General features: G+C 42.1%; 1 pseudogene; it reads right to left on the bottom strand.

The window, feature by feature from the left end:
* Positions 1-523: 523 nt before the first annotated feature.
* On the bottom strand, positions 524-17326 carry LOC138993496 (dolichyl-diphosphooligosaccharide--protein glycosyltransferase subunit 1-like; annotated as a pseudogene).
* Between the last annotated feature and the right edge of the window lie 9655 nt (positions 17327-26981).

Raw genomic sequence — 26981 nt, 5'->3', positions numbered from 1 at the left:
GCCCTTGTGTTTAAGGGAGAACAGCCATGAGCTGGAGAATACATTAACCCACCTGCTAGTGGTGGTGAGCAATTTGGACTGCAAAACTATCAGAAAGCAGGCCAGGTGAAAATGAGAGGATAGAGCATTTTTGACCATTTAAGCCACTTTTGTTTCCTTTTGTCTTTGATTCAGACATTTGTTCATCCCCTCCCTTAAAAGATCAATTTGTTTAAGATGAAGTTTCCATGTTCCTGTTAGAGAAAGCATAGCACATACTTACATAAAGAATATTCCCCTATTAGAGCTCCCATTGCCCAATATGGAGAATGTTAAAGTGACTTTAGAATACTTTTCTGGAAAATATCCTGGGTTCTCCCTTCATTAGTGTTTGGTCCCCACAAACCTCTCCGCAAAGCTGCTGAGAGGTGCCCACCCATTTTAGGGCAGCATACCTCTAGAACGGCCATCAGTGCTTCTTCGTGGCTCTAGTGGAGTTCTGAGGTGAGGAATATAAGTATCTGCAAAGAGTGTCCTTGGGGTATTAGCAGTGCCTGAATGTCAGCACTACCAGCAGGGGCTCCTGCAGCATGAGCACCTTGTTGAACGCATAGTGCACCACAATGTCCTGTTCTACCAGATTATTCTTTTTAGGAAACAATCACAGGGCAGCCAGATGTGTCTAAGGAGGTGTAGTGCAGCTTATCTGGGGCACGTCTGATTTCTTAGGGGCTGTCAATTTGGATGCTCTTGGCTCCTTAGGGCAAGATGATCTTCACAGCCAGACAATCTATCACTTGTTCATCAAACACGTGGTCCACAAACCTCATCTTCAGTGCATATTATAGAGGTTTGGTCTCTCAAATTATAGAGATACTTAGAACTTGGGAGGTTGTAGCCAATGATGTAATGGGTCTTCCACCCTCCAAAAAAGAGGGAAACAAGGCCGGATCTCCATTTCTATGGAATCATCCAAAATAAGGAGGTGGCTGGTGGAAATATAGCCAGTCTTATTCCGGTAATAAACATCTTGGGCAGCAGTAGGAAGGATGGTCTTTAGAGAATGGACTATCTGGGTGTCTCTGGTAATTACAGCATGACGAAGGCCCCTTAGCACAGCCCTTGTGTGCTCCAAGTCCACATTTTCTTCCACAGCAATATTACCCTATTGAGAGGCCTCGATGATTCGGGTCATGCTGGTGATAGTAAGGAAAGGGCTGTTGTCCTCATAATGTACATTAAAAGTATCCTGACTACAGGTAGGGACATTTCAGAGATGTCCATAAACCAGGACGTACTCAGATCGCATGGGGTTCTCCAAGTTGGTATAGCTCTCCACATTTTGAGAGGCAAGCTTCACGTGCATAGTTTGTGTCTATTGGATAGAAACAGTAGAAATAATGGTTTCCCTCAGACACTACAAACTGCTTCTCTGATTGAGTGACCTGAGATGGATATGGCTGAAGCACATGGGATAGATTGTTTCCAAAATGACTGAATTCTTCATCACAGGATCGAGAGCAACTGGGAGCTTGACCATGAAGAGTCCGGTTTCTCATACTTCCAGATTGTTCTCCTCCTCATCTTCTCCCTTCACTTGCACGCTGAGGTGAGCCAGTCAGGCCTTAGCTCCAGCTCCAAGGCCAGAAGGAAGGAGATGGCTGGGGAAATGGAGCTGCCACCTGGGTGGGCCAGGACCACATTGACTGTCACTTGGCCAGGTGGCTGCTCATGTTCACTGTGCACTTCATGACCTCATTGACCAATGGTGGTGCATCAGAAGGGGCGTTGCCTGGTGCTGAGGCCCAGGCCCAGAGCAGAAGAAGTAAAAGCAGCCGGGAGGTAGGGACTCTCCATGACGGGGCTGAGCTGAGCTGCCAGGTATTTTCTTTAAGTATATATTTTTTATTTTTGAATTACAGTTGACATACAATATTATGTTAGTTTCTGGTATACAACATAGTAATTAGACATCTATATAACTTACAAAGTGATCACCCCCATAAGTCTAGTGGCACCAAACATAGTTATTACAATATTATTGACTACATTTCCTATGCTGTACTTTACAGAGGATGGGTGTTTTAATCATTTTGTAAATGAAGCCATAATATTAAGGGAAACATCCCTTGTCATTCAGTGTAACATAAAACTGTAGGAGGTTGCTACTGAACAACTGAAACAGAAGTGCCCCTGCACGTCATGTTGTCATAGCATAGGTGCTATTTAGAGCCAGGAAAAGTGAAGCTCAGTCACCACACAAAAGACCTCCCCAATTGTGTATTGCTGATTTCCTCACATTGTGGGCCTCCAGGATCTGCTGGCAAACGTGGGGGTGAGTCAGGCTTGAGCCGCTGATTCCAGGGCCTAGATAAGGCATCTGGAAATCTCTCCATGAGCCCACAGAAATGGTCACCCACTTTATCAAGGTTGCTTAGGGTGGTGTCAAGGGCATAGTCCTGCTGGGCCCTGTGGCGCCTATGTGAAGGCAGGTTTGGGCCATTGTATCTGCACAGTCCAACACCCAGGCCGTGTGCTGGAGGGTGAAAGAACTCAGCCTCAGGAAAGAGGTTTATCCACAGAGGGAAAAACGCAAGGCAATTCCCAGCACTGAGAAGGAACTAATAAATTTTCCGTGTATGAATTCCTTCAAAGCAGTCTTAAAGATATATGCCCAAAGGTTACAACCCAGACAACACTATTATTTCCCTTTGAAATATGCAAGTAGCGAATAAATGAACCAAGCACCTCAGCGAGCCTGTGGCATGAATCTGTTGCCTGATTGGTTCAGCCTGACCTCTTTGTGAATTCTCCCCTCTCAGGTGTTCTCCTTACCTGAGGTCCAGTTGATGGAGACCCAATGCCTACTAGTCAATCAAAATGGTCACAGGCACCTTTAAATCCACTCCAAAAATATACGTCTGCATCTCAGCTAGCCTCCTGACCTCTCTTTTCAGCCATCCCCCATTCCTTCAAGTCCAAAATGCAGAACCATCTTCCATCTCTCACTTTTCTCTGTCCCATATCTAATAGTTTGTTTGTTTGTTTAGGTTATGGTAAAATATACAAAACATAAAATTTACCAGTTTAACCATTTTTAAGTGGACAGATTGGTGATATTAAGTGTACTCACATTGTTGTGCAACCATCACCACTATCCATCTCCAGAACTTTTGTCATCCCAAACTGAAACTCAATATCCACTAAACAATAGTTTCCTACTTCCTCTAGCCTAGTGGTTCTCAACCTTCCTAATGCCGCGACCCTTTAGTACAGTTCCTCATGTTGAGGTGACCCCCAATTTCATTGTTACAAATTGAACATAATTAAAGCATAGTGGTTAATCACAAAAACAATATGTAATTATATATGTGTTTTCCGATGGACTTAGGCGACCCCTATGAAAGGGTCGTTTGACCCCCAAAGGGGTCATCATGACCCACAGGTTGAGAACCGCTGCTCTAGCCCCTGGCAGCCTCTATTCTATTTTCTGTATTTATGAATTTGACTACTCTAGGTACCTCATATAAGCTGAATTGTGCAATACTTGTCCTTTTGTGTCTGGCTTATTTCACTTAGCATAATGTCTGCCAGGCTCATGCATGTTGCAGCATGTTAGAATTTTCTTCCTTTTTAAGGCTGAATGATATCTGTTGTATGTATATACTGTATTTATTCATCCATTCATCTGCCGATGGATGTTTCTAATTGTTTGTTAATCTTTTAATTACTAGTTTATCATTCCTCCATTACTCTAATTGATGCAGAATTTCCTACTTTGTCTCTTTGGCTTAAATTTCTCCTTTCCAATCTTCTCTATGCACCATCTGAATACTTTACCTAACATTTCTAATAATTGCCTTACCCTTCCATGTATTCCAAATTCTTGCCTCTCAATGGCCTGAGCTCAACCAGCTCTTTTAACCTCATCTCATTTCTTTTATTAGTAGTCCCCATAGTCACCCTACTTATCAGACCAAGAAACATTGGTTGGTCGAGTAGTGTGTTTGGGGCACAGAATAAAACAGAAAGTAAGAAAATGCTCCAAAGGATGAGCCCACCCTAGTGACCTGAAACATGGCTTGAGAACTCTCTACCTCCGCCTCTCCCGTACCCTCTTCATGACTATGCCACCCACCAGTTGTTCTCTGGTCTGTTCTTCACACCTCACTCTGTGAGCCTTGTCTCCCAGTGCAAGTGGGACTCTCACCCTGTCAGTTACAAGTTCCCATGTGGTTATTAGCTCACATTCTGGAGCTAGATGACCTATCCTCAGCCCCAGCTCTGATGCTCACTAGCTTGTGCTCTGGGGAAAATTACATCACTTTTATTACAGTATATTGTTATATTTGTTCTAATGTAGTATTATTGTCGCTAACCTGGTACTGTGGCTAATTTATAAATTAAACTTTATTATAGGTATGTATGTATAGGAAAAACCATGGTATATATAGGTTTGGTACTATCCACAGTTACTTAGGGTCTTGGAAAATACCCCATGTAGATAATGAGGGACTACTGTATTATTGCAGTTACCTCTTTGTGATCACCCTTAACTGTAAATTTTAGCTTATTTATTAAGTTTCTGCTCTCTCTAAGGAATCTTCAAATGTGCCTGGCACAGGAGTAAACCGGTGACAGAAACACATCGTCTGCCCTCTTCAGGAGCTCCTACTGCGTATTTCTATTTCTTTCTAGAGCCCCATGGTGATAGCATCATGCACTGCTCTTCCTCCCTCCCTCTCTTCCTTCCTTCTCTCTTTTTCTTCCCATTCTTCCCTCTTTCCTGCCTTTCTTCCAATAAATACATATGGGGTGACTACCCTGTGCTGCATACTGCCCCAAATGCTGGGGACTCTGCAACAGACAACACACACATTCCTTCATCAAGTGCACTAACCAATGAAGAAGGCAAATTATACATGTGTAAGTGAATAACCTATATGATTCAAGCAAGCAATAAATACTCTGGGAAAATCGAGAAGTATGACAGGAATGATGTGTGCTGCTTGACATAGTTCTGTCAGGGGCGTCCCCTTGGAAGGGACGTCACCTGAGCCAGACCTGAAGGAAGGTGTCAGTCCTGAGCAGACCTGCAGGAAGAGCAATGCAGGCAGAGGAAACATCCAAGAACCAGAATCAGGACTGGGCTTGGTGTACTTGGGTGAAGCTTGTAAAACAGGGTGAAGGTGGTAGGAAGTGAAATCAGAGAGGTGGGTAGGAGATCATGGTCTTGTTGGTTCTTGAAATGTGTGGTTAGGGGTTTTTCCCAAGTGTAATGATAAGCCACTTGGAGAACAAGTGACATGATTAACTTAGCAAGTGACAGGAGCCAGTGTGTATGAGAAGAAGCAGAAAGACCAGGTGGCTGCCGCTGCATAACAGGCATAGCAGGTGTTCAGTGAATGTCTGGCGAGCCAAGCATTTGCTGGTACTGACTGGGATGATGTAACTCTAACTGAGCACCCGCCTCTAGCTTATGCCTTTTAATGTTTAAAAATCAAATAAGAACTAAGTAGATATTGTGTTGTCTGAATTAGATTCCCCAAATCTTAATCTTGTGCTAATTAGAAGAATGAATTGATTAAATTTCTAAGCTCAAAAAGAGACTATGTTGGGCAGTGGTGGTAGCAATAGAAAAATATTTAAAAACATATTTCCTACAAGAAATTTTACATAGCAGAGATGGAAGAAACAAATTCAGTCCTTTCATCTCCCTCTGATACAACATGTGTTGATGTCATTTTAAATATCTCATGGGGTGAGTTTTTATTGTTCTTTAAAGGCAATTGTTTTCACATTTCAAACATCCTTCCATTAAGAATTTAAATTGTAATTTTTTTCTATTTTAAACTAACAAAGAGCCAGTGAGTGTATGTATATTCAATATAAGAAGTAATAAGAGAGCTGACTGGGGGACAAAAGGTTGTGACATAAATACTTTTTGAATTAATTTCTTAGATCTATTCCATTATGTTGGCTAATTTGAAAGGAATTCCTGCCTCATCTGTGAAATTATTCATTTCAGATATTTGTAGGTTACTAATCTTAATCTTTTACTCCTCTCCTGTTCCCTAATCCATGCCCAAAGGAAAAAAGAATCATTGATTAGCCCAGCTAAACATCAAAAGAATGATCTTCCCCATAAATCAACCCCTCCAGTCTCTTTATTGCTTTGTTGATTTCTCCCAAACATCCCCATTTATCTACTGAAGTACCTATTCCTAAAGCCTTAGACTTGTTGTTAGAAATTCTTCTTTGCTTTTCTGCTACAGGTAATTAATTGTCCAACTAGTGATGATTAGAAAATCAAGCATGGGAAACAGCCCAGACAGTATCCAATCTGAGAAACTCAACCACATCTCATCTTGGGCATCAAACTGACTAAAACCAAGACTCTCAGTCCCTCACTTTTTTAGAAAGCACCGTCAGGGCCTTGTTATCACAAAGGTAATCGGTGTGCCTTTGTTGGTTTCTTCTTTTTTAGAAATGAAATTAATGTGACGATAACCTCCTCACCAGACCTGAGTATTGATTTCTGCTTCATTTTCTGATCCCTCTTCTAAGTTCTGAAAACACTACCAAAGGGGGATATTGATCAGCAGGCTGCCTGTCACTTCCTTGGGCACAAAAGGAACAAGCCCCGTCACCTCCATGCCCCAGAAGAGAGCTAAAGGTAAAGGGTCAAAGATGAAAGGCTTCTGATTAGTTCTTCTTTGTAATCAGCCTCCCGGGAAGCTCTGAGCCTCTGTTTACACCTGTCCTTGGAGTTTAAGATGGAAAACTTTTACTCCCAGGCCCATGCATGGATGGAGGTGAAGCAGAACCCTTATCTTTTTCAGTTTCTTATTGGGAGAGATGGATTGTTTGTTGTGAAGGCGGTTTGTCTTTTTAGGTGAAAAGCCTATGCTTCCGGGGCCTTTCATTTGTCGCCTACACTGCCAGGACGCCATCTGCTATAGGAATCTCAACGCTTTTAGGCCTTGACTACAGAACAGCCAAATTAATTTCCTCTGGGAAAAAAAGGGCGCAGCCCCTGAGGGACTCCTTTCCCTCTCCTCAAGTTGCAGTGATGCCATTGATTTCATTGTTAAACCAGAGCAGAGAGGGTCAAGGGAGTTTCACGAAGTGAAGAGAAAGAATGCAAGAAAGAAGTCATGGCTTACCCATGTTCACAGAATGCCTCAACCATCGCCCTGGAGAACAAAAGTCTGCTAAGGTGGCCTTGGCTTAATCCATCCCCTTAGAGTTAAGTCAGTGACTAACCTTTAAAAACTGGTCATGTCATAAAATTCTGGTACTTCTTGTTACTCTTTGATATATATTCTCTCCTCCCAATCCCAGATAATTGCTTTAAAGCAGGCATACATTTCTCATTTGATTCTGCCAATATCCTCATCTACTCTCCTTCCCCTTGCCATGTTCTAGTCACTTACTTCTCACTTATCAATAAGGAAAGTTATTTTCATGCAAATCTCCTAAATTGTGTCTAGTTTCTAGAGCTGTGTACATATGACTAGGTGCTATGTCCGATAAGCCACAAAGAAGGAAGGAATGCGCAGGGTTTAGTTTAATAATCAAAGCGACTCTTCATGCTTCATGTAATTGTTAGGGTGCAGCATGGTAGGTGGGCATAACACCTTGAGGATTTGGCCCAAAACAGCCCTCTTCTTACCTCTACTTACTCCCCTTCTCTGCTCTTTCCTGTTCCTTTTTCTCTGAGAGGGACAAAGAGAAGCAGTTTACTCTGGTCTCAGAGCAATAGCTTTCAGTCACCTTCTCTTTCCAGACCTGTCAAACGACCTCTCAAATCTACCAGACTACTTCCTGACCCCATGAGGAGCTCCATCTCGTAGTCCTCTCAAATCCCAACACAGAAACCAGAGAGCAGCTGTATGTGGGCTGTGTGTAACCATACCTGTACCCAGTTTACTAGGGGAATGTTCACTGCATTACTTGCACCCAGATTTTATTATATTTAATAAGTTATATAGTTATATTTCCCTTGTGTGCAGGAAATAAAATGGAAATTATTTTCACAACTGGCTGAGTATAACTAACTATAAATACAAGGCACATTTTTTGTCAAGGCTCAGTGATCATCTTGGACTAAGGTGGCCATCACACAGCCCTGGTGGAGAATGAGAATCTCTGATTGCTTGAGAAGCAAATTCACATTCGCTAAATTTCCTGAAAAATATCTTACATGTGTACATCCAACTTTCCTGAAAATTTCAATCATGAATAAAATGTAACTTTTTTTTTTGGAAAAATCCATATAGACAGATTGACTATTTGTCCATATTTTATTTATTTATTTATTTATTTATTTATTTATTTACATTAATCCTCAGCTGAAGTTGTGTTTTTCATTGATTCAAGAGAGAGAGAAAGGTAGAGGGAGAGAAACATCAATATGAGAGAAGAAACATAGATTGGTTGCCTCCAGTATGTTCCCTGATCTGGGATCAAACCCACAACCCTTCTGTGCTCACAGGACGATACTCCAGCCAACTGAACCACACCAGCCAGGGCATGTCCATATTTTAGATTGTGGCAATCAAACTTAGCCTAACAGGCACAACGAAAGTCCACAGATACCTGACTTACAAAGGCAATGTTTCCTTCTCTCTACTCCTCCAGTGTCAATTTAATTCTGTTATAAAGTAAATAGGATGGTTTTTCAGAAGCCTATCTATAAATGCTAATTTCATCATGATAAGCAAGAAATCTCAGTGCTATTTGTTTTAGAGTATTTTCCATCCACATTGAGCCCAGCTGGTAACTCAACTTGGTTCATAAAACAATTCACATAGATACTGGGATTAGTAGACCTTTGAAGACAGTGTCAATCAAGATAGGATCACTTTGTACCCTGCTGCTTCTAAATCCTGCTGCAGTTTAGCTCCTTCTTATTGTCTGGCAATTCTGGATCACTAATTAACAACACCTGGGCATGTGAACGTTGCTTGCCCAATGAGTATATGATAAAATTTAAACTCACTCCATTAAACCATGTCACCAGCCAGTAATAGGTGCCCTTCAGAATTAACCTGATGTGACTGGGTTAAGTCAATATGATGTTTACTGTTTGCTTGTTTAATTCTTGTTTGATCTCACTACAGATGAGATTTGGCCAGTTCCTCATGATTGCACACCCAAGGACTTGAAGCCTAGCAAGGAAGACGTCCTTGGGGAGACTGAAACAAGAAATAGAGAAATTGGTTCTAAAAGACATTGAAAGAAGACCCACCTACTAAAAGAATTTAGAGCTAATCCTACTCTCTCATTAACTATTTATACGATATAGACAAGTAGATGCCCTAGGCATGTTTGCCCTCTAACTTAATGATGAGTTGAACTAGTTATATTCTTTAGGTTCCTTCCATTAATTAATCAAAACGTTAATTAATCAACTGGCCTTCTGGCTGTTCCTCCAGCCCTGACCTCGTTCCTGCTCAGTAACACTGCACACACTAGTCGCCCATGCTGGGTGCTCACCCTGGGTCTTCACACAGCTGTCTTTTCACCAACAGGACTCGCTCTGATGGCAGTGCCATCAGAGGCTTCCAGACAGCCCAGCCTCTTACAGAGAGTCCCCTTGCCTCCTCTCTGCTCATGTAGGCAGCACATATCACCATCCAAACTCAGAGTGATCACATTATGGATCTTGCAGACTTGTGCTTGTCTCTCCCTTTCTCTCTTGTTCATAGCCAAGTCCCCCACATCAGAGAAGAGCCTGGCTCTCCCTGGAGTTCAGTAATTGGTTGAATGGATGTTCAGAAAAAAAAGGTATCACTCTGTATCATGTGGACTATTCACATATGCTGTGACTATCTAACTGTCTTGGTTGTTTTTCATAGCCCATGGGTTTGCTTTTTTTTATGAAGTGCTAGCTTTTTTTAAAAAAACAAAACAAAACCCACAATCTTTTTATTGAAAAATAATATCAAACTTACAGAAAATTTCTAAGTATAGTACAAAGAACATTTGTCTATCCTTTACCCAAATCCATCAGAAGTCATTTACTATCAACTAATACTGTAATATCCTGACAAGCTTAATGTGCCTGGAAGGGACAAGTAATTGCCATAGATGTGCTGAAAATTCAGTGTCTCAATTCCATTTGTATGCTGAGACTATCTACCCAAACTGAAAGGGATAGTGGAATAGAAATCTGAATAGTTAATCAAAAAAACCATACTTTCCCCCTTTTCTTTAGTAGCAAAGTTCCCCTTCTGTCTCAGCCCACTTAGGGGCAGTTGCCTCACCTTTGTATTGCACACTTTTGGCATTTGCCAGCAGCCTCTGGCTGCCACTTCCTAGGCATATTTGCTTCTTTATCACCTCAGCATATCTTCTCGCCACTCTCCTTTCTCTTCTTTGGCTGAGAGTTGCCAGACAGAAGTTATGGACAGACTGAGAATAAAAAGAAAGCAATGGACACATTTAATTCTTAAACCTTTTGGGAAAAATTGAAAAGTCCCTGCAGTGATTTCTAAGATCATCTCCTCTAGGGGGTGGAGAGCAGCATGATGAAGTAAAGAGCTGACAAGCAGACAGAGCACAGCCTGCCCCAAGCTGGCTGCTGCGAAAGGCGCAGAATGGAGCCTGGAGGTCATGGCCATCGACAGCTCCCTCCTCTGAACCTAACAGATAGTGTGCCATCACCGCACATCGGCCATTGTTTGTTTCACACTGTTGACACAGAGAAATGAGCTGCCTCGTCACCTACCCTGTGCAGAAACCGCCATTTCCTCTCTTCACACAGGTAAATATTTACTGGCTCTGTGGACTTCCAGGTGTATCAGCATTAAGGGTGACGTGTGGCCAAGTCAGCCCGGGGTCAGACGCCAAGGGGCACAGAGGCTGAGCTTCTTGCAGCGGGCAACAGTAGCAGAGAGGGAGAAAGGCTTTAACTCATTGGGACTCCGATGTCATTTAAATCGGCACTGAAATACCGTTGTCATTTGAACCCTAAGATCATTAGTCTTGAAAATAGTCTCGATCTCAGGTACAAGTATGTGGACTCTGTGAATTTCCTCATTGAGGACATCAAGGCCTAGGAATTAAAAAGAGGAAGAAAGGAGATGAAGAGTATAAAAAGAAAGGGAAGGAAGGTCCCTGCAGTGGCTGGCTGGCTGGCTGAGGGACACATAGACTTCCTTTTGTGGACATTCCTGGGCCTCAGGACTGTGGCTTGCTTTCCCCATCCTAACTAAAACATGGGAATGGTGGGGTCCCATGGACAGAATCAGATACCTAACCAAGTTCATTATTAGACTGTTTTTGGAAGCCTAAATATACCTTCCAAAGGGATCTAGATCCTGGATAAAACCCAGAGTTAGAAAAGATGTGAGATCAGAAGTTAGGAAAAAATCAAACCTTTATTGAACCATGCTTTACAGCTGTCCTTGATTTTTAGTCCTCAGCGTCATCATGAAAGGATGGTATTTGGATCCGCATTGGATCAGAGAGGCTGTCTCAATCAAGAAGGGTCAGTGACCCACCTAAGTCCACCGAGAAGTAAATGACAGGACCAGGCACCCATCATTGTTCTGACTCCAAATCCTACCCTCATTTCTCCACAGAACCTTGACCGCCACTCCATCCTAGAAAACAACAGATGTGGCTGGAAACACATCAGAAAGCAAACACGGCGAGAGGCAAGCCAACCTCGGGGAGAGGCAGCCCCGGCTGCAGGTGTGAGGGGGAAGGGACCAGGACCGGGTGGGCGAGGAGGAAGGCCGGCCTGGGTGCTGGCAGGCCCGCTCCCACGCAGCCAGCCGGGTCCTGCGAGCAGATGGTGGCACACGTTTCCTCCGATTTCACAGGCATTGTTCTGCCTTTATTGCATGGTCTCACTGTCTATCATAGACGGAAATGAAATTGGTCTGGAATGGTTTCCTCTTCCCACAGTCTTCTTGGTTCCGTACTGACAGATGACTTGTAAATATAATATCCTTACAGATAGGAAAATTAAGCGGATCTATCCATTTAATGTTTGTGGGTTTTATTTCCTATTTTAACATGAAAGATAGCACATTTACCTCCAAGATTTCCTTATCATCCTAGAGTCTAAAAAAAGTGACTTAATTTTCCTGGGTCATCTGACTGTGTCCGTTGGAGCCGTGTGGTGTCAATACTAGGCGCTTGGGAGCTTAACCAGCCTTCTCCCCAGTCTCAGGCCTTCGGGCAAGTGACCACAGGTTTACAGAGGACGGTGAAGAGGAGCGAGACCTTGCTTTCCCTGCCCGTGGGCTTGCCTTCTCCCGGGGCCCTGCTTCACCTGGTCTTCCTCGCTGGTTTCTATAATCTACAGATCTTTCCCCTGCTACTTGCTATGTCTCTTAGGAGGCCCATTTTGTGTGCTTTTTAATTTTTTTTATTTTTTATTCATGATGTGCAAACCACATGCTTTTTTGTGTTATCTGCAACTGAAGGGTTTTTCCCACCCTGGACCTAGAAGGCGCATGTTTTGCTTTTTCGCTGTCTTTTTCTGTCAGTGTAATTTGTCATTTCTGTGGCCCTAGAAATGTCTGTTTAAGGAAAATCCATTTTCCTTTCTACTCTTCTCTAAAGCATATTCTAATATGCTTCTGCTGCTCGTGCTGACAATGCTTGCTTTCTATAACACTGTGAATACTATTACCTAGATTGGTATTTCACGAATCTTTATAAAGGAATTTTTAGAACTTTCTTGTGCTAGCATGCATTATCTCATTTAATAACCCAGGAGGTAGATACTCAGATCATCCTCCAATTTATAGATGAGGAAACGGGCTGTGAGCTATGCCAAATAATCTGTTCTCATCCCACAGCTCGCAGCCCCAGCGACAGAAGCTGCTAGGCCGTGGGAGCTGTGCCTGTCCGGCTGCGAAGCCAGGCCACTGCCCTGAGGGTTCTACTGAGGCTGGCAGAACCTTTGAGAGTGAACTGACATGGGGGTCCAGAAAAGTTCCTTGGTTGGTGCCATGTCCTCATTCTCACCTTGAGAACCGCTGATCTCATGGATAAATTCCGCTACGAATTTCATTTGCTTCCATCATTAAATAGAATTCCATTCCATTTGCAAAAATTAAATCTAAGCACCCACCTACCTGACATGCCCATTTCATCTTCTGTACTGAGAAATCATTTAGAAAAATTATTGGCCTGAAAGATTACATTTGCTTCCCACCCTGAAGCACCTTTTTGCTGGAAGGATTTGGTAACCTGTGTCATATTTGGAACTTTCGAATTGAAATAGAAGTTTTACACTGTTTGTCATTTGCTGAGGGTTTTAAAGGGGAAAGTATCAACATAAATTTGGAATTTCCTGACTTTTGCAGATTTGAGTTATAATCTTGACAGGACTAGAAAGGAAATCTGAAAAAAGAAATTTTAGAGTGTTTTATTGTGGAAATGTCCCCAAACATTTTCATCCCATTTTCCCAGAGAAACCTGACAGCTTGGGGTGGGGCGTGCGGGGAGAAGAACAAAACCCGATGGCCACATCCTTGAACTCTTTTGTGTGTTTAGAACAATGTCCCGTTAAAATCAAACAATATTGCTGCTAAATCTGTCTAGAATAGTCCTTGGTAAGTGCTCTTGCCCTGGTGGAACAGCTCTGTGGGAAGGGCGGGTGGTCCAAGTGATGAGCTAGGGCTCCTGTGAAGAGCAAGGGTTCAATGCTGACAGTGGAGGCTGCTAGGCATGGTGAGATACAGTATCTGTCCAATAACCCTGTCATCAGCTCCTGGAATGCCTGGGCCTTTAAATCCTGATCAGAGTGCAGAGTGAATACCACCACTGCAACCAAGTGGAAAACAAAAGCCCGGGCAAGGGCTGGGGGGTGGGTAAGACTCATAAAGGAGAAGTCATGAAGTCTGGCTTTCTGGCCAGATTTCCTCTGGAAGGTGAGGTGTGGCCGGCACTGTGTGTGAGGACCGCCTGGGAGGGGACGCACACCCTGCCTTCAGACGGCAGGACCTCAGCCTGGCCTGCAGCCAAGGAGCCAGACGCCAGGCCCCGGGCTCTCAGCGGTGGGAGCGGTCGCTGCGCCTCGTTATACAATGGTATTATCTCAAGCCAACCACGGTTGCAGAACCTCGCAATGTTTCCTGTCCTTGCATTGCAGCACAAACTGTCCGATTTCCAACTGCTTTCGGACACACTCACTGGCACTCGGTCACCAAGCTCGGAATATACACGTCTAAAGCCACTTCTTCCTTGGGAATTGCAGACGTGGCATGCCGTAATCCATTGTATTTTTATCCCCTCTAGAAGGACCTTCAAGACCATGAGTCACATGAGGAAAGGGATTAACTCTCAAAACAGTTTATGTAATGTAGGCAAAAGCCTGGAGCATCTTCTACTCGGGAACATGGAAACATCTTTAAAGTAATCTGACCATCACATGCACTATGCAATTTATTCCTGTAGGCCCACCATCTCTCATTCTCGTTCCCACTTTCCAATCCCTGGACTCTTTGTACAAAAAAGCCAGGAGACTGCTGCAGGAGAGGAAAATCCGGGTGAATGTGAAGGAGGGAGCTTGCTTTTCATATGCAGGGATTGCTTTCAATATACTTTACATTTGATCTAAACCGTTACGATACTTTCAAACACAGCCCTTGGAGTACATTATAGAAATTTAAAAAACCATTAAACCCTGGTACTAGCAATGTGTCAAAAAGAACAAGAAAGACTAGGCTCTCCTTTAAAAAAAAAATTGTCTGGTGTTCTTGGCTTTGGAGTATTGCGATTAGGTTATTAAATATCTGATCGAGTCTTTCCAACTACGTGCCTATGCCAAAAAGTTAAGTTCTAGCAGCCTGCTCCCAGAAATCAAGGGTTTAATCTAACAGTTACCAGAAATGCTCTTAAAACTTCTGCTTCCGGGTCAGGAAGTTTGTGGCTGGCCTTGGACTTTGCTACAAGCTGTGCCACTTCAGGAGTGTTGGACTAGGCTAGATGGGAGTGAGGGTGGGGGAGATTAAGAAGGGGATGGGGGAGGGGGGAACCCTCTGCTTTGTGCTCAGTGGCAATTCCTGCTATTGTAGTGCAACTCTTTCAGTGGAACTGGATGACAATGGCTCCAAATAATGGGGCTCTTGGTGTACCTTTAAGGTGCCTGGATAGATTTTCTCTCTCATCATTATGCATGAAGATTCCGCTGGTCCTTGCATCTGTGGCAATGGGAAGGCTCTTAAGCCTGGACTAAGCAGCATGCTGACAAATGTTGAATGACCAGCAACAAACAGCCCCCATGGAAGGCATTTGTCATGGCCTTTAATGAGACAGACTTAGAAATGTAGACTATTTTTAAACTGTGAAGTATTTCAGGCATACAGAAAAGTATAGGGAGTCCTACAATAAGTGTTCATGTTCTCACCAACCCACTTTGATGAAATCTGACCGTTTTGTGAGAGTCACTTCAGAGTTTCTCTTAAAGAAATAGTTGAGCCGAAACCGGTTTGGCTCAGTGGATAGAGCGTCGGCCTGCGGACTGAAGGGTCCCGGGTTTGATTCTGGTCAAGGGCATGTACCTGGGTTGCGGGCACATCCCCAGTAGGAGATGTGCAGGAGGCGGCTGATCGATGTTTCTCTCTCATCGATGTTTCTGACTCTCTATCTCTCTCCCTTCCTCTCTATAAAAAATCAATAAAATATATTAAAAAAAAAAAGAAATAGTTGAGGACTTTTGGGTCCCCTCTCCGACACCCTTTCCCTCTCCCTGCACAGAGGTGATTGCTGTCTGAACTTGGCGTTTACCTTTCCCTTGCCTGTAGGACGGATGTTCTTCAAGTACTCACTGCTGTGTAAGGGTTGGTATCTATTCTGACGAGTCAGTATGCTTTTCAGTATATGAATACCACTGTTGCCTGTTTGTTCCCAAACGTGTTTGTATGTACAATATGTACTACTATTCTGCATGTTTTAAAACTTGAATATGTGGTATTATAATACACGTAACCTTTTGATAACGTTTATTGAGATATAGTTCACATGCCATACAATTCACCTATTTAAGGTGTACCATTCAATCGTTTTTAATATATTCACAGAATTGCACAACCATCCTCACAACTGACTTTAGAGCATTTTCATTGTCTTCCTCCAAGAAACAACCCCTTTCTCCCCCCACACCCCGCAACCTCCCAGACCTACACAATCACTCATCTGTTTTCTATTTCTATGGAGTCACCTTTTCTGGTCATTTCATATAAATGGGACCATACAATATGTGACCTTTTGTGTCTGACTTCTTTCACTTAACAGCATTTTTATGGTTCATTCATGTTGTAGTAGTGAAGTATATAGGCACTTCTTTCCTTTTTATTCAATTATATGGAAGTATTCATTCATCTGTTGATGGGTATTATGGTTTTTTTCTACTTTGGGCCATTATGAATAATGCTGATATAAACATTTCTGTACATGTCTTTGTGTGAACACATTTCAATTTGGGGGGGCTATATTCCTAGAATAGAGTTGATGAGTCATATGATAAATCTTATTTAATGTTTTGAGAAGTTGCTAGGCTGTTTTTCAAAGAAACTGCATCAATTTGTATTCCCAACAGCAGTGTAGGAAGATTCCAATTTCCCTACATCTTTGTCAACAGTTCATATTGTCCAAGTTTATGATTATAAGGCTTCCTAGTAGGTGTGAAGAGGTATTTCATTGTGGTTTTGATTTGTATTTCCCTAATGACTATAGATACTTTTTCATGTCCTCATTAACTATTTGCATATCTTTTTTTTGAGAAATGTCTGATCAGATCCTTTGTCCATTTTTAAAAAATTGAATTATTTGTCTTTATTATTGATTATAAGAACTTTTATTTATTATAAGAACTTAATATTTATTATATGATCTTTTTTTCCCCAAAAAGCTTTATTGTTTCCATTTGGTCCAATGCATGGGAGAGGGCTTCAGGGTGGTTAAAAGAATGGCTAGTAGTTTCGGGGAGAGGCTTAGGCAAAACCAGACACAGAGGAATGCAGAGGGGTCCCTCAAAGGCCTTTGGGCTCCAAAGGCTCCTAGTCCTGCTTGAGGATGAACCTTTCAAAGAGATACTTTACCAGCCCAGCCTGGGGGCCGGCCAGCCAGCTGAGGTGAGTCAGGTGTTGACCATCTTCTTGATGAGTTTCACCTCCTCATCCAGGAAGTGGTTCTCCAGGAAGTCACAGGATGAGGGTCTGTGTGGGCAGAACCCAGGGCACACAGATCCACAAGGCCCTGGTTTAGGTTCCTCTCCAAGGCCGGGGGGCTTCCTCAGTGTCCTGAGTTTGTCCCACTCACCTTGGGAAGCCTTCAGCACGTCCTGAAAGAGAATGCAGCCACCGCGCTGGTTCTGCATCTTTGCCCTCAAGCTTCTTCTCCCCCAACTCCCTGAAGAAGTGGCCCCCATCCTCCAGAGCCACATCGTTGCGGTGAAAATAGAAGCCCAGAGAGAGGTAGGTGTGGGAGCCCGCTGATGCAGGCTGGCCAGGCGGTTGACCGCAGCCTCCACCTCGGTGGAATAATGCTGACGAATATAGGAACTCATGGTTGTTTGGCAATAAGGAGTTAAGGTAGAAGAAAAAACCCGGTGTGTTGGCTGGTTCAGAGGTGGTTCTGAAGGTGGTGACTGGATAAGATGCTGGAGGGTGGTAGGAGGCTGGAAGAAGGGGTGTCCCTGGGTCTGTTCCATCCAAACACTCTTGAAGCAAGAGACAGATCTGGGACCTCTGAGGGCACTATTCAGAACTCTTTCTATATTATAGATATGTCCTTTGTCAGATATATATGTCCTTTTCAAATATTTTCTCCCATTTTGTTGGCTGTCTTTTCACTTTCTTGATGGTGTTCTTTGATGTACATAGCCTTCTGAAACTTTTTAAGTTAACAAACTTGGATAAAACAACATTATTCAATTAGAAACATGGAACATTAGTACATGAATTTTAACTAATTTCAACCTCTGTAGTAGTACTCAACAGTATGAGTACTTGTATTATGTTATTGATCCATTCTTTTGTCGATGGAAATTTGGGCTATTTCCAGTATTAGTGTATGACAAACAATGCCAACACGAATGTTCTTGTCCATGTCTCCTGAGGCATGTGTTTATTGGGTAAATACCTAGGAGCAGAATACCCAGGTATTCTTAGCACCTGAAAGTAAGCCTTTAGGTATTAGATATCATCAAATTAATTTTTTTCTTACCAGCAGTGTATTAGAAATCTCAATGTGAGACATCTTTGCTAATACTTGACATCTTTGCTAATACTTGGTACTGTTTGACATTTAAATTGTAGGTAGTGGGATGTGAAATTAAATCTCAAAACTGTGTTAAAATGTGGTCCTATTAACTATGAGGGACAGATAAGCTGCTGGTGCTGTTTTGTTCTTTGTAAGACAGAGTGAGGAAATTGTGGCAATAATATATTCTTGAGTGTTGATAGCTCTGGAGACCCTCATATAAATAGAACAATATTAATAACTGTATAGAATGTTTGTATGCTTCCTCTGCACAGTCTTAGTTGGCTGTGTTATATCACAATTATTTAATGTGGAGCATATCTTAAATCTGCAATAGGAAGTTTTGCTATTGATTAGCGTAAAGTTTTAGAACTTATTAGTATAAGCTGTTGTCAAATTCTTTAGTCCCTGGAAGTCCTATAAAAGCAGAATGCATTCCATTCCCATTCTTTGTCCCCAGTCTTCACTTAGTCTTGTTAATAATGCCAATTTCTTCAACATTTTCTCATGTAGTTCAATTTAACGCTTTAGACTTTTAAGAGTTGATGTTTTAAAAGTCAGTGTTTTCTGTACTACACATTATATGTATGAAATTTTGCTTTTAAAGCGTTCAAAATTAACCCCACTTTCAAGGCGAATATTAAATAAATGAGACCATTGTGGTGTTACTCTTTGAATTTTTTAGTAGAGTGAAATTCCTGTATTCTAGATATCTCGTTAAAATTATACTTCAATCAATATAATATAACATTTATGCAAAGAAGAAATTTAATGGCAAGTACAGGTTTCATTTGTCCTTATTGGAGTTTGGTTTAAAAGGAGACTAAGTAGAAGTTTCTTTTTGGATTGTGAGAGCTCTAAAATTTGAATAATTTTTTTGAACTGAATGTCTTATGCATAGGTAAGCAGGCAAACAAAAAACTAGTGATAAAGTTAGGATTCTAATGGGGAAAGCTTATAAATGTTGTAATCCCTAATTTCCACAAAATCCTTTTTTAAAGTGCATTTGAACAGATGGGCTCCCTTACACAAGGTTTAAGGTAAGCTCAGCCTCTCACACATATTCATGATACCATTCACTGCTCACCAGAAACCTAGGAGGAAGGCACTACCTCCCTCATCTTGGCTTTAGCCATCTGTCAGAATCTTCCACAGATTTAGATGGTGAGATTAGCGTAGGCTCTGAAAAGAAACCAAACTTTAGAGTCTTTGGACATTTCCCTCCAGCAAGTTTTCAAAAGCCAAGAAAGTTCAAGAGTTTAATTAGAGATAGTTGGTCCATTCAGCTGTAGTACTATGGAGCATTATCCTTCAGAGTGCAAGGTAAAGTCAGGAAATCCTGAGATGTTCTGTCTAAATTCTACTTCACCAAAGTGGTGAAAGATTAACATTCAGTCTCAAAGTTATTTTTCATTGAAAATTGGGTAGACTCCAGTTAGCACCAGATTTTCTTGGCCAGACTAACTCATCTCTCTGGGCAGAGCTCGGAGCTCAGCTCTCTGTGTAGTTGGTGGAACCTCGCCCCTGGAAGCTCCTCAAACGAAGAGATGGGGGGTGTGGAGCAGAGAGTCTTGTTTCTAAGCCAGTGAACGTTCAGCGGTTTCATGGACTTTGCATCAAAATCGCTGCGATGTGCTGTTGGTTGACATGGCACCATCACACCACAAGGGACCAGAAAAATGGAATGTCCTATTTCCTAGGCCCTGCAGGTGTTCAGCTTCTGCTGATGCCTTCTGCCTCTTAAGTAGCTATTATGAAATTAAGGAGATACCTGGGTTCGATATCTTTTAGCATGGTAGCTTTATCACACATTAGCTCTGTGTTTCTTAAGTTCTCTGTGTGTTTCCTCATCTATAAATTGGGGATCATAATAGTACTATCCCACAGGGCTAATGGGAGGATTAAATGAAATGTAAAGTGCAAGAATCATGTCTGGAAAATAGAATAGTCTCAATAAATATTAAAGAGGACTGTGATTATAATATTACTAATAACACATGGTATATTCAGGGGGAAATAAATTAATTCTTGATGTACTCAAAAGATTACTTGGATAAATCTTTAAACTTTTTACAAATTATTAGGCCCATTCAATTAGATACAGAATCAACGTAGGTCTTCTCAATGTCATGGTCAAATTAAACTTAAAAATAAAGAATAATAACTTTACATGCCATGCAAAAATGTAGCTTTAATAGATGGTCTTGAAAATCTGAATAGTTTTTCTGGTTTCAGGACATATATATCAAAACAGAAAAAGTCTGTGCGTTCATTTTAATATTAAAAATCAAGAAGCATATATTACATGGCAAATATGTTTAAGTATAAAATTCAGTTTAAAATAAAAAGCCACAAAATTTTATTTTACTGAATAAATACTACAAAGGAAGTTCATCTTTAATCAATCTGAATTTCTAACTTCCTAGCTATGTTTTTACTCACGCAATTAAGAAATGGGCCCTAACTGGTTTGGCTCAGTGGATAGAGCATCGGCCTGTGGACTGAAGGGTCCCAGGTTCAATTCCGGTCAAGGGCATGTACCTTGGTTGCTGGCATATCTCCAGTAGGGTGTGTGCAGGAGGCAGCTGATCGATGTTTCTCTCTCATCGATGTTTCTAACTCTATCCCTCTCCCTTCCTCTCTGTAAACAATCAATAAAATATGTATATATATATTTTTTTTTTTAAAAGAAATGGCCAAGTCAACATGTAATAAATCAGATTTTAAACAACTTACAGTTAACTTTTCACTAATTTTTATTATTAACAAACAGAAGTAAGAACAGACACATATACAATCACCCCAAATTAAACCCAAATTAAAATCTGTTTAGATAGTGCTGTTTCAGATCATGTAGCAAATCTAAGTTTTATCTAAACAAATAATTCTCGATAGTGTGTTACATAATTATGATCCTTCACCAAAACTTACATTGTTCATGAGCAAGTGACTTTTCAAAAGTGGCTCATGAATGTTTTCTTAAATAAATTATAACGATAAATCAGCAGTAATATCTTAAATAAATATCTTCTAACATTTTCCCTTGATTTCCATGCCCAAGGTGAACAATTTATTTCAGGAGGAGTATTTCTGCTGACAGGAAAGTTAGAAAAAAATCGTCTAGCTGAAGATGATTTCCTGATAATCACGGAATCTTTGAAAGCTTGGCTCTGGACATCACTAGATGACGGTTTAACCTTGGAGTCCCCTCACTGGGAGGAAACCCTGGTGAGAAGGGAGCCTCCTCATTACTGGAGGGCATGCCTGCCAACAGAGACCATTTTGGAAGAGGGAAATTTAAATAGAAGCATCAATGGCCACCGACAAATTTCAGGAAATAGCAGTCAGGGGAGTCTCCAAGGTTGTCAGATTTTGGGTTTTCTTTTTTTTCTTTTTGATTAGGGAGGTGAGATGAAAAAGCAGGAACTATGCTTAGTCCTTCATGAAACAGAAACATTTGCTAGTCTGACTAATGGAAAAACACCATGCCTCAAAAGCTTCCCCAGAGTAATGACTATTGTGATTTGGCTAGGTTTTTAAAAAATAAAACCTTTACATCTAGAAAAGACTACAGATCACAAATATATAGCTAGGCACTGGGAACACGGTGCTGAATGACACATGGCCTTGTCCCCAAGGGGCTGGCAGTCAGGGGTGGAGACAGACACTTAAATTAGAGAATTCCACTTCAGTGGGTTGAGTACTATGGGGATCTTGGGGGTGGAGGGTCGCTTCTGAGCTGGTTTTAGGAACCTTAGTCATGAAAGATGAAGAGAAACTTGTAAAACATGGCAGAGAGGGGAGGATGCTGTCCCAAAGACAGAAAAGCAAAAGGAGCTGGAGGCAGAGGGGACCGAGACACAGCCTTGGAAGGGACAGAGTATGCGCTGCCTTTGGGGAGCCCTAAAAGAATTCAGTTCAGTATAAAGTATAAAGCTTGGAGATGGTGGGAGAGAGACAAAAAGGTGAGAATACTGGTTAAGGGAGGAGGGGTCAACCTTGCATGTGTGCTAAGGAATGTAAAGCCTCCTCTGCCGGGCCTGAGATTTGGGTTTACAAGAAAGACAGGTTAGAGACTCAGACTGAGAGGGGCTGGAGCCTGACCAAGGGTGCTGGGGAGCAATGCCCGAGGGAGGTGGACAGGACAGTGGTCAATGGTCGGGGTGGGTAGTGATGAGAGCAAGAGAAGTGGAGGATGTGACCTGGGTCTCCCCAGAGGGGATGGTGGTGCCATCTTCGAGGGGAAGCAAGAGTCCAGCCTTTGACGACAATGGCACCTGGCTCTTGTCAGCCCTGGGAGCATTCCTGAGCTACCTGTGCCTCAGATTCTTCATCTAAAAATGAGGATAATAATAACAGAACCTCACAGGGCGGCTTTATTGTATGGATTAAATAAATAACACATGCAAAGCGCTCAGAGCAATGCCTGGAGCTCAGTATGCACTCGTTGTTATTGTTAGGGACACAAGAAGATAGTCTTGGGGGAGAAAGAAGGCTTATGAGGACAGAAAGTCTAATTCTGTTTCAAATACAAGGCTCCCTCAAGGCTAGAAGAACCCATTTTGGCCACTCTGTCAGAAAAAGGTGAGCTTACCCATGGAGGGTTGCCTAGCTGCGCAAACCCAGAGCAACTCTCTTCTGAGCAGTTTTATGAAATCTGGGACATGTGGGACTATTGATCCCACACTTGCTTCAGAGCTGGGCAAAAGAAATGTAAGTGAGCATGCTAACGCCCCGATTCCTGGAGGCTGTTCAGACTACAATGTCTGAGACTACTACATCCGGTGGGAATGTGATGTGAGTAGTTGTTTTTTTGGTTGTTGTTTTTTTTTACCATAACTGCTACTAACATATCTGATGTTTTTCTCAACATCTATTCCTTCTAAGTCTTTTCATGGCACCAATAAATAATAAATGTTTAGTGGGTACTTTTAGAAGTATATGCACCCTAAATGGGAAATTGACGACCAAGACATTTTCAGATCAGCTTGCACCTCCTCTCACTCTCCAAAATAATTGAGCTTTACAAGTTAGGCTGACTGAGGGTTTCACTAAGCCCTCTCCTAGGCACTCACCGCCATTCATTACAGACTCTGGAACCTGGTTCTTCATCTTTATCCTTACATTTGTCTTCATTCTAGACATATCCGACTCTGCGACCTCTTAGCTCCTTAACCCAATGACCTTATTCTCTGCTGGGCCACCGCTTCCCGTTCTCACGGTGCAGAATGTGAAGTCTGAAATATGTTATCTCTTGAAACTGCTCCACCTTCAAAATCACAAATTCAGACATCCTCCTGCTGGCCACCAAGCCAGTCACTGCGGCTTCTTGCGCAAAGATTCCCACCACAGTTATCCTTCTACCTCTGGTGACTTCTGTAGCCCCCTTCCACTTCCTCCCTATTCACAGGCTCCTCCTCCCTGAACTTTCCTAATATTGAAGTTGGATTCTGGGGCCCATCCCGCCAACCACTTGCTTCCAAGCACTCTAAGCTCAGGCACACTCCTTTTGTTGCACTTGCCTGGCAAACTCGAATCTGAATGAATTCTACTCACTCTCTGTTCTTGCACCAGGCAGCTGGGCACTGCTGGAGGGAAGTTCCCCAGCTGGGCAGTTGGTATCACTATCCACTTTTGATCACCAGGCACATAGGAGACTCCCTTTTTCTGACACCCTCACTGTACCTCTGATCTGCTTATTCTCCAGCCCTCTGCAAAAGCTTTTCAAACATTTTATATCTCCTTCAAGCTCATATATGTCCCACCTCTTCCCCAATGACTTTGCTTCCTATTTCAGAAAAAAAACTACACACACACACACACACACACACACACACACGTGGGCACACAGAAACACCAGGCAAGACCTCCCTTGATTTCTTGTCACCAAATCTCCACCACCACCTGCATCTGCCCTAGTTTTCCTTTCTTGAGACAGTAGAGTGGCTGGTCCCTCTTTTAAAAAGGTTTGTTTTCCATCCTGCTTTGAACCTGAAGATAATGAGAAGTAGCTTATGGTTCCAGCAATGTGGGGGTCATTAGTGACCCTAATAAACACCATATTGAAGGGAGATGAAAAGGAACGATAAGGAAAGCAACCAGACAGCTGTAGACAACTCATTTGAGAAATCTGATTTTGAAGGGAGGTGATTCCTTACTGCTTTCTCCCAAACCTTAGGCTACCAGTTACTGCTTTCATCTTTCCCTTCTACCTTTCTACCCATTCCCGCTGCCCTTCAATATACAAAGATCTTTGTCATCTTAACAATAACAGCAACAGCTAGACAAGCAACACACAACGCCCCCCCCCCCCCCACCTTCAACCTTGTATCCGTTAGCCATTGGCCTTAGTTACTTCCATTCATAATCAGATTTTTCCAGTGGGTTGTCTATAGCTTTCTTGTTGCTTTTCCACCGTCTATTTCCTTCAAATCTCATTCCAATATGGCTCTTATTAGAGTCACCAATAACTTCCAGATTGCTGGAACCATACGCCACCTCTCAGTCTCCTGGGGTGTTTCCCCGAGGCAGTCCTCATGGCAGAGGCTTGCAGGTTTGGGTAAGTAACTTCCAAAGAAGATGATACGATCAGTTTAACAAATCAACTCCACATTTACCAACTCCATACTGTGTGAGGCACCAGTTAAATGATGGGACTTCATAGTTGCACAAGACACAGTTCTGTTCTCAAGGACCTACAGGCTGGCACAGTAAAAAAAAAGATACGGTGATGCGCCCAGCTACAAGCAGTAAGTGAAGCCAATGGGGCCCAAGGAGCACAAAGGAAGAAGAGAAGATTAACCTTCTCTATAGTGGTCCGGAAAGGCGAAGCCTAAGCTGGAGTTTAAATGGTGAATTGAAGTGACTGAAGTGGCGGGGGTGGGGGGGAGCATTCTCCAGGTAGTGAAAACATGTGGCAGTGGGGATCCTATTGCAGGAGTGATATGCAGGAAACCTCATGTGATGTAGGGCTGCAAAGTTGGGGTGGAAGTGGTGATGGACAGGGAAGGGCAGTATCTAATTCATAAGGATATCAAGAGGTTTAAATGAGTTCATATATATAATGCTCTTAACTCTTCATGATACAATTAATAATAATTGTTCATAATTATCACTTATAGTAGGTACAATGAACAATTATTTTTAATAATTTAAATTATGATTGAAAGCATGCTAGATACCAGCCTAGGAAATTAGTAGCAACCATCCATAGAGCTAAACATTATGATATTGCAAAGTCCAGATAGCTTTTCTTCTGCGTTTAAAGTATGATTGGATAATTCATGCATAAACCAGTATGTCTGCATGGAATTATGTTCTAGAAGACCAAAGAAAGAAATCACTGCTCTAGGTGTCCACTCTGGAGGGTTCACATGACATTCTCCCCATATCTTTTCTTTATTGTAATCTCAGCTTTCAGATTTACTGTTCAGCCAGTCCAAAGAGCATGTGTTTTTGTATTCTGAAAAACTGTACTAACCAACGGTGTACAACAACAGAAACTGGTTGCAAAGCTTTCACTTTTAAAGAGTTTCCAAGCACCCTGCCCTTTTCCTAAAGGACTCTTTTCCCTTTTATGGATGAGCACCAGGCTCCAAGACAGTGTAAATAGAACTTCCTGTTCCAGGGAAGTGCTGGCTCCTGCAGGAGCCCAGGGGTCCTTTGGGAAAAGTTGATAGGAACTATGAGCTGGATGTGACCTGAGGCCCAGGAGTAAGCTGAGCCAGCAGGGAGGGAAACACATTTAACAGCCCCTTTGTGCAGACTGAGGTCCCAGAAGCACTTCTGGGAAAGTAAGTCTGGTGCCATACACACAGTCCTTGCGAAGAATGGCAGGGAAACAGGCTGGGCTGGAGAAGGATGTTCCCAGATGAAACGCCCAAATCTTGGACCTGGCTGCCCTGAAGAACCAAGAGATGTCTTGAATTCCCACAATTTGGGAATCCTGTGCTTCACATGAGTGGAAATTTTAAAATCAGAAAAAAACAAGTGGCTCCTGCACAACTTAAGCCTGGTCCAATAGCAAATATCTTTTAGGGTGCCGACTGCCTACACACTAAGGACATGAAAATTAAAACCTACTTTCCTTCTTTATTGACCATAATATTTTCACATACTTTTAATTGATAATATTTAAAATGTTGTTTCTTTGTGGTTGAGTTGCTGTGTCATTTGTTCTGATAATTGTGATCTTTGACTTTTGTGTGCTTCACAATCTCATCAACAGTGGCAAGACAATAAACCAAAATAAGCATAACCGATCCTTTTACACTTACTCATAATGATATTATAACAATTACAAATATTAATTTGATGATAACTAACATTTACTGAGCATTTGCCACCTGCTAAGCAGTGAATTAAGTCAATCAACAGTCTCCATCAGTAAAAAAATTGTTTGATCATGAACTGACAAATTGTATTTGCCAATTTGATATTAAGTATGCAATTATACCACCATAATATTATATTATGTGTAGTTATAAAGCATAAACAAACATACAAATTAAAAGGGTGATATGACTAAACAAATAGAAGTTCTTGTATTTTCTTTTTGCATCATAGTAGTTTGTCTACTAATGGAGTATGGGGATCTCAGTTTGGAAACTATTCTGAAAACACTGTATAAACTGTTATTAAAGGTAGCAACTGATGTGTACAGAGGTAAAAACAAAAAACAACCTTGCCAAGTGTCACCAGAGTGTCACTGTGGGACAGGCTATTGGCTTCTGTGACCTCCCTGTGACCTCAGGACTTCTCTCACTCCCGCT

The sequence above is a fragment of the Myotis yumanensis genome, unplaced genomic scaffold (genome assembly GCF_028538775.1).
Source record: "Myotis yumanensis isolate MYYU_CA2020_CCGP unplaced genomic scaffold, mMyoYum1.0.hap1 SCAF_15, whole genome shotgun sequence".
Lineage (NCBI taxonomy): Eukaryota > Metazoa > Chordata > Mammalia > Chiroptera > Vespertilionidae > Myotis > Myotis yumanensis.
This window is presented reverse-complemented; position numbering and strand designations above follow the sequence as displayed.